Raw genomic sequence first — 7,840 nt, 5'->3', positions numbered from 1 at the left:
GAAGTTAGCCAAGCCTATCTAACAGCTAGCCTCTAGTTTACCTGCAGTGCATTTTAAACAGAAAGCCACAGCAAAGAATACACCAGCCAGGTGTATATGTTCACAGAATCACAGAATGGCTGAGGTTGGAAGGGACCTCTGGAGATCATCTAGTCCAACCCCCCCTACTCAAGCAGGGTCATCTAAAGCATATTGCACAGGACCTTATATAGACGGCTTTTGAATATCTCCAAGGAAGGAGACTCCATAACCTCTCTGGGCAACCTGTGCCAGCGCTCAGTCACCCTCACAGTAAAGAAGTTTTTCCTCGTGTTCAGAGGGAACTGCCTGTGTTTCAGTTTGTGCCCGTTGCCCTTCATCCCATCACTGGACACCACTGAGCAGAGTCTGGCCTCATTCTCTTCACACACACCCCTTTAGATACTTATACACATCAGTAAGTTCCCCCCCCCCCCCAGTCTTCTCTTCTTCAGGCTAAACAGGCCCAACTCTCTCAGCCTTTCCTCATAGGAGAGATGCTCCTGTCCCTTCATCATCTTAGTAGCCCTTTGCTGGACTCACTCCAGTAGCTCCACATCTCTCTGTTAAGAGCCATTCCTGCAATTTTCTATTTCTGTGAATATATTTCTGTGAAATATTTCTGGATTTCTTGGTGTAATCTGTGAGTCTGTGTTACCATTCAGCAGACAAAAGTAATTTTCAGCTTGCTGTGTATTTAGGACAGACAACTTAGCATCACTAGAAGTTAGAATATGCAGAACAGTTAATCCATCAGTGAAACAATGTAATAAAAAAAGTACAGACCAGAGCCTAAACTGCCGCAATGGCAGACCACGGAAGACAAAGCAAAGCTACTGCTACAGTTTTAAGGAAGAGTAGGAGAGAAAGCATTTCTACACATTTTGAAGACGAACATATTCACTTAATTGTTCCAACATTTCCCCACTGTATAGGAGAAATTCAAACATGAAAAAACATAGAATACACTGATAATCTTCAAACATAACAGTTTTTGAAAAATATTTTACAGACTTCATTGTCATTCAACTGTTGGTCACCCTCAGTTTTAGCCCACCTACCAAAACTGAAATTAGGGTCAAATTTGATTTGCAGTTTCAAAGTAGTTTCAGAATAAACTTCTAAATTTAAAATGCAACCAATAAAGTACAATTAAAATCAAGATTACACATAGACTCTCGGACAGAGGAAGTACATCCCCTGTATTTTCCCAGTATTTCCCAAAGGAAAAGCAAACCAATTCCTTTTTCTGAAGAAGCAGTTTTTTTTTTCCCCTCCCCACTTCTACATACTTCTCCCAAGTTGGATTTTCAGCAGAGGCAATTTTGAAATCCAAATACAGAATGTGTTTTAGCTCTTGGTTAACTTTTTTGGATTTTAATATCTTTTCAGTGTACTTTCTAGGATGAAAGTATAGACTTTGCTTTAATATGCAAGTCTGTATCATTTTGTTACAATCCAGCCATGCTGGAATTTATGGTCTCTATCTCAGCCACTGGGGAGAGGAAGAGCGGGCAACAGATTCAGCAGTTGTATTTTAAACTCACCCGGACAACTGTTGACTGTCTACTGGGTATGCTGCTCCATTGGAGGCATGGCCCTGACAGGAGGAGGATATTAGTTCTAATTAACCTGCTGTTGGTTTGCACTTTTGCTGACCTGGCTTAACACAAAGATGCATTAAGTATCTTTAGAGTTCACATTGACTTGCTTGTGGGTGTTGCAAAGAGGAGCTGAAACAGTATTGGACATCTGTTTCTGGGTTCATGAAAGCCCCAATGGCCACCACCTGGCTGTGCATTTTAAATAATTCGACCCAGGTAACAATCTCATGAGAAAAAGGCTGCAGACAATTAAAGTAATTGCCTCTTCACAGAAGGCAGAATGAAAGAAAAAGCAAACATCAAGGAAGGGTGGAATAGCCAGTAAGGTTCTAGGTTGGGTGATGGGGCAGTTTACTGATAATAAAATGGCAGAGCTTCTGGAAAAGTTAAAGAGCAGTCCCTCATGGCAATCTTTCATAAAGGAAGAAACAGAAATAGTATCACTTATATTTAAATTTCTTGGGACTTTCACATGAGTAGGTACAGTCAGAATCAAAAATGCTACACCAAACCCATATCATATGTTAATCAGCTTCAGAAAGAGTTATCAGTTCACTATATAGACCAGTTACTGAAGATTGCCAGCTAGTCAGCTACCTCAAATGTACCAGTTCATGCAGTATTAATCAATACTACCTCACCTCTCCCAAAGAGGAATACATCAGAAAAATACGGAAACCATTATATGTTCCTCCTAGGTCTGGTGTTGCCTAACCAAAACCATACACAACCTCCATGAAAATGCTAAGTCCATGGAAAATAGTGTCAAGCTCAATTCTACAACTATGATTTGTCTGTGAGACTACTAGGCTAACATTTATGAATATAATGACTAGAGCCCATTGCTCCTGTCAGCTCCTATATATGAGGACATTGATTTTTGTATTCAGCTGTGCCTCCTTAAAGACAGTCTCACAAACTGTCCTCTCTCATCCCATAATCCCTTTTCTGGAGGAAGGAAGATTTTCCCTTGGTCAAGGAGGATCAGGTTAGAGATCATTTAGGCAAACCGGACACCCACAAATCCATGGGCCCCAATGGGATGCACCCACGAGTGCTGAGGGAGCTGGCGGATGTTATTGCTAAGCCACTCTCCATCATCCTTGAAAGGTTATGGAGAATAGGAGAGGTGCCTGATGACTGGAAGAAAGCCAATGTCATGCCAGTCTTCAAAAAGGGCAAGGAGGAGGAGCCAGGGAACTACAGGCCAGTCAGCCTCACTGCCATCCCTGGAAAGCTGATGGAACAGCCCATCCTGGATGCCATCTCTAAGCATCTGAAGGACAAGGTGATCAGCAGTAGTCAGCATGGATTCACCAAGGGGAAATCATGCTTAACCAATCCGATAGCCTTCTACAATGGGATGACTGGCTGGGTAGATGAGGGGAGAGCAGTGGATGTTGTCTGCCTTGACTTCAGCAAGGCTTTTGACACTGTCTCCCATAGCATCCTCATAGGTAAGATCAGAAAGCATGGGTTAGATGAGCAGACAGTGAGGTGGGTTGAGAACTGGCTGAAAGGCAGAGCTCATAGGGTTGCGCTCAGCAGCAGTCTAGTTGGAGGCCTGTAGCTAGTGGTGTGCCCCAGGGGTCAGTACTGGGTCCAGTTTTGTTCAACTTATTCATCAATGACCTGGACGAAGGACAGAGTGCCCCCTCAGCAAGTTTGCTGATGATACAAAACTGGCAGGAGTGGCTGATACACCACAGGGCTGTGCCAGCATTCAGAGGGACCTCGACAGGCTGGGGAGATGGGCAGAGAGGAACCTCATGAAGTTCAACAAAGGCAAGTGCAGGGTCCTGCACCTAGGGAGGAATAACCCCATGCACCAGTACAGGTTGGGGGCTGACCTGCTGGAAAGCAGCTCTGCAGAGAAAGACCTGGGGATCCTGGTGGACAAGAAGTTAACCATGAGCCAGCAATGTGCCCTTGTGGCCAAGAAGGCCTATAGTACCCCAGGCTGTATTAGGAAGAACATTGCCAGCAGGTCAAGGGAGGTGATCCTCCCCCTCTACTCAGCCCTGGTGAGGCCACATCTGGAGTACTGTGTCCAGTTGTGGGCTCCTCAGTACGAGAGACATGGAGCTGCTGGAGCAAGTCCAGCAAAGCGCTACTAAGATGATTAGGGAACTGGAGCATCTCTCCTATGAGGAAAGGCTGAGAGAGCTGGGCCTGTTTAGCCTGGAGAAGGTAAGAGTGAGGCGGGGGGGGGGGGGGGGGGAATCTTATCAATGTACACAAATATCAAAAGGGAGGGTGTCAAGAGGATAGGGCCAGACTCTTTTCAGTATTGCCCAGCAACAGGACAAGAGGCATCAGGCACAAACTGAAACACAGGCAATTCCCTCTGAACACAAGGAAGAACTTCTTTACTGTGAGGGTGACTGAGCACTGGCACAGGTTGCCCAGAGAGGTTATGGAGTTTCCTTCCTTGCAGATATCCAAAAGCCATCTGGATAAGGTTCTGTGCAGCGTGCTACAGGTGACCCTGCTTGAGCAGGGGGGGTTGGACTAGATGATCTCCAGAGGTCCCTTCCAACCTCGGCCAATCTGTGATAATACACACTGCCTCACTATCACCCTGTTTTTTTATGTATGGGCAGGACAGGTTAACTTTTTGCATGTTTTCTGAATTCCTATCCCAATCAGCTAGCACATGGAATTCAAAAATTAATTACAGTAAACTCAAATCAATCAGTGCATTCATTCCAAAAGTTTCTGTAGGGTGCAGGGCACCCTTCATTCCTGCATGACATTACATTGTAATTTTGAGGAAATATCACAATATTACAAACTGAGTAATGAGGCTGTGGAAATTGTTATACTAAATCAGAAGAGTGACTGATCTGGAGCTACAACCTGCAGCCAAGAAATGCTTCAGAGAAAGATGACAAAAAAACCTCTGGTGAGACTAGCAGAATAACTGACTCAAGATTTATTCTATGAAGAACAGGTCTTTAGATCCCAGAAGAGGCTCCATTTTAGCTCAGGGAATTCTGAGAAACATCCTGTGCTCCTTTAACTCTGCTGCATTTTTTCCCTGTAAGACTGAGTCCTATAGCCCCACCAAGGTACTGCGCAGAAAAAGTTCCTTTTATTCATATTACATATTCTACCTTTCGTTACAGGAGTTGTGAATAATGCCTGTGCTTAAACAAATGAATATAGGCTCATGAAATGAACACATGCAAAGAAATAGAAGGGAGCCCTGAAGAGGCCGTTATATGGGAATAGTACAGGCCACATGAGGCAAAAGGGAAGGAGATCAGAGAAAGAGTCAGAACTTCTGAGTCACACTGCGTGGGAGGGCACTGCAGCACACAAACTTACGTAAAGAAAAGAATTGTTCAGTGGTCAGAATTAGGTAATAGCAGATACTAGTACAATCTGGAAGCATACACACATTTTTGCTTAGTATATTAAAGCTTTATTGGAAGTCTTTGTGTATCTTCATTTTTCTGTTAGCACTTAAGGGTGACTTTTCTGCTCCACACCTTGAAAACTCTGTCACAAGATATTGCCTAGAAGTGCGAGTCCAAGAAAAATGCCGTCATGGTAAGGAAATTCCTTGTTGCACTCCTAGGGCAGATGCTGCGTTACTGCTTATGACACTGCCACTGACAATGCCTAAGCCACACTCCAGACTGCGCTGCCTCAGTGAACCAAATGTACAGGTGATTCTGGACACCATGTTAGCTTCAGTGTAGAAGTTAACATTGCTATTTGACAATCAGACTGCCCTAAGGGAATATATTTCCCTCTTCAATAGAAGAAAGCCCAAACTCCTTGGGTGCCTCTATGTGGTCACTGCAAAAGCACCCACCAACTCCCCAGAGTGCCTACCTGGGCCTCCATCCTGAGCACATTTGTCTGCTCTCTCTGAAGGAAGGCAGCTATGGGAGGAGGAGATAGTGCACACAGGTCACAGCTCCAACATGCACTTTGCATATAACCACATCAGAGGTGCAGCCACACTACAGCTGGCTTGCAGTCCTCCAAAGGGATCTCAGGTCTCACCACACCTTCCTGACATCACTGTGGCCAGGCACCACACACTCATCCAACACAACTGCAAGACAGCAGTGCCACAGTCTAGATGACCCCGAGATGCCACCCTCTGTATCCAATGATCTTTGCAGACTTCTGCAGATTCTCCAACAACCCACAAATCAGAATATTCTTGAAGGTGATTCCAGTGTGGCTGTCCAAAGCCATAGTTGGTGGTTTTTCTGGGAAAAAGATGAAACTAAGGACAGTAGGACTTCTTGAGCAACCAGTCAGAGCCTGAAACTTGTCATTTTTGTACACCCTAATAAGACTGCTTTAACAGATTTCAAGATTTGTCTTCTTTTGGGAGAGGACAGTACTTGTTACACTCTGCATAAAATTATTGCCAAAGTGCAGGTGCTCAGAGTAACAAAAGAATCAGTGGGTTCATTGCTTATTAAGCCTCACACTAACTATATCACAAATTGAAATACATCACAAAAGCATCAAGTGGCAAGGCATTTGAAGCACTAGTGTCCCTAGCTATATAATGAAGTATCAGGGTGAACTGAATGAATCTATTCAAGAAAATGGAGAGTTTGTAGATTCTCAGTTAGCATTTCCAAAGCATGAACTAGGATTCGGAAGTTATCTAGCCAAGTTAATCCTATTACAAAATGGAACAAAAAATGGATGGAACAAAAATGATAAATGCAATTTCAGTTATTACAGCTGGATTGCATATGAAGCCTTTGTTGCCATGACTATCAAAATCCTCCAGGTTCAGAGAAAAATCTTCCCTGGGACAAATCTTTCTGCTCATACTGTATGGCTGATTCTTAGAGTGAAGACAGCAATTAGTTCCCTTCAAATTGTCTTTTTCCACAGTTATGACTTTTTGATTTGTCTACACCTCAGTGTGGTTTTACATTCAAACATATGCTAGCTCTACTCATCTCTTAAGTCCACACTTAAAAATCTACTATATTTGAGGCACACTTTAGTGGGTAAAATACATCAGTTTGATAGGGAAAAATTCTATTATCCTCCACATCAGACAGAAAATTCACACTTTAAGGCAGTACTTCATGTGGTCTGAATGACTCAATTTCCTTTCAGCCTGCTTCAGACATTACAACATGCTTTCCTGGCACACCCTCTACTGACCCTCCCATTTAGAGGTTCTGCAAAACACCACTCAAATTCATTGCAACTATCAACTCAACTTTTCAAGACTTAAATACACACCTGCTATCACTGCTTCTCCTGACACCCATGAAATAAGGCACAGGAAATCATAACTTCACTGAGCAGAAGCAACAAGGCGCATGGGCTAGTCAGGCTACGATGAAAACCAGGACAGAGAGTATTGGTTACAACAGTACTCTACTGACTCAGGCCCATAGTTTCTGGGAAGCTATGTGACAAAGTCAGGTATGTGGCAAAAAATGCCACACGCGCACACACACACACAGAGGCAGAGGGGTCACATCAAGCACAAGGCCTGATAATACCTCCCAGTATTCCCATTCTCCATAATTACTTTTCTCAAGAGTGAGGACAGCTGATAACAAGGAGAAGGGCTGCCAAACCAAATACATAGCTAGAAGGATGGCTGAAATCAGCTGCTTCCCTGGTATATGGTACCTCTGTTCAAAGCCAAAGTCCCTTCACTACAAAGGTAAAATATAAGCCCCACTGGCAGAGGAGGAAAGTCTAGCAGCAGAAGGTATAGGCAAGACACAGCACAGTATGAAGGCTGAAGCCATGGCCAAGGAATAGGACAGGAAGAACACAGGACAGCCCATGCAGAGGCACAACACAGGTCAGAAACGTCACATTTGTTAAGCCTAGCTTAGAGGCAGAGTTCTCAGGACCAGATTTTCCTTGCCATGCGACAGAAAATGAGGAAGAAGCAGAAACCACAGAGTAGTATTTTCCCATGTTACACATGTAACAACTTAGACATAAGCAGTTCAGATGTATGCCCCCAACAAGTTAGTTAGTATGGTCTATGACAACCCATTTTCACATCAAAATAGAATCCAAGCTCCCACATAAGAGAAATTTCTAGTCTTCCCTGGCCTTTTAAGTTCTGGATCCATCTACAAACATAAAAATGAAGTGATAAGTGTTTCTTGTAGTAAGATATCTGCCAACAAAGAGAACAGACAGCAAATATTTTGTTTCCTCTGTTATGCTTAGGACTTCATTCTGCACTGTTTTTTTCT

Source organism: Dromaius novaehollandiae, chromosome 1 (genome assembly GCF_036370855.1).
Source record: "Dromaius novaehollandiae isolate bDroNov1 chromosome 1, bDroNov1.hap1, whole genome shotgun sequence".
Taxonomy (NCBI): domain Eukaryota; kingdom Metazoa; phylum Chordata; class Aves; order Casuariiformes; family Dromaiidae; genus Dromaius; species Dromaius novaehollandiae.
The sequence above is the reverse complement of the archived record's forward strand: the minus strand, read 5'-3'. Positions refer to the sequence as shown.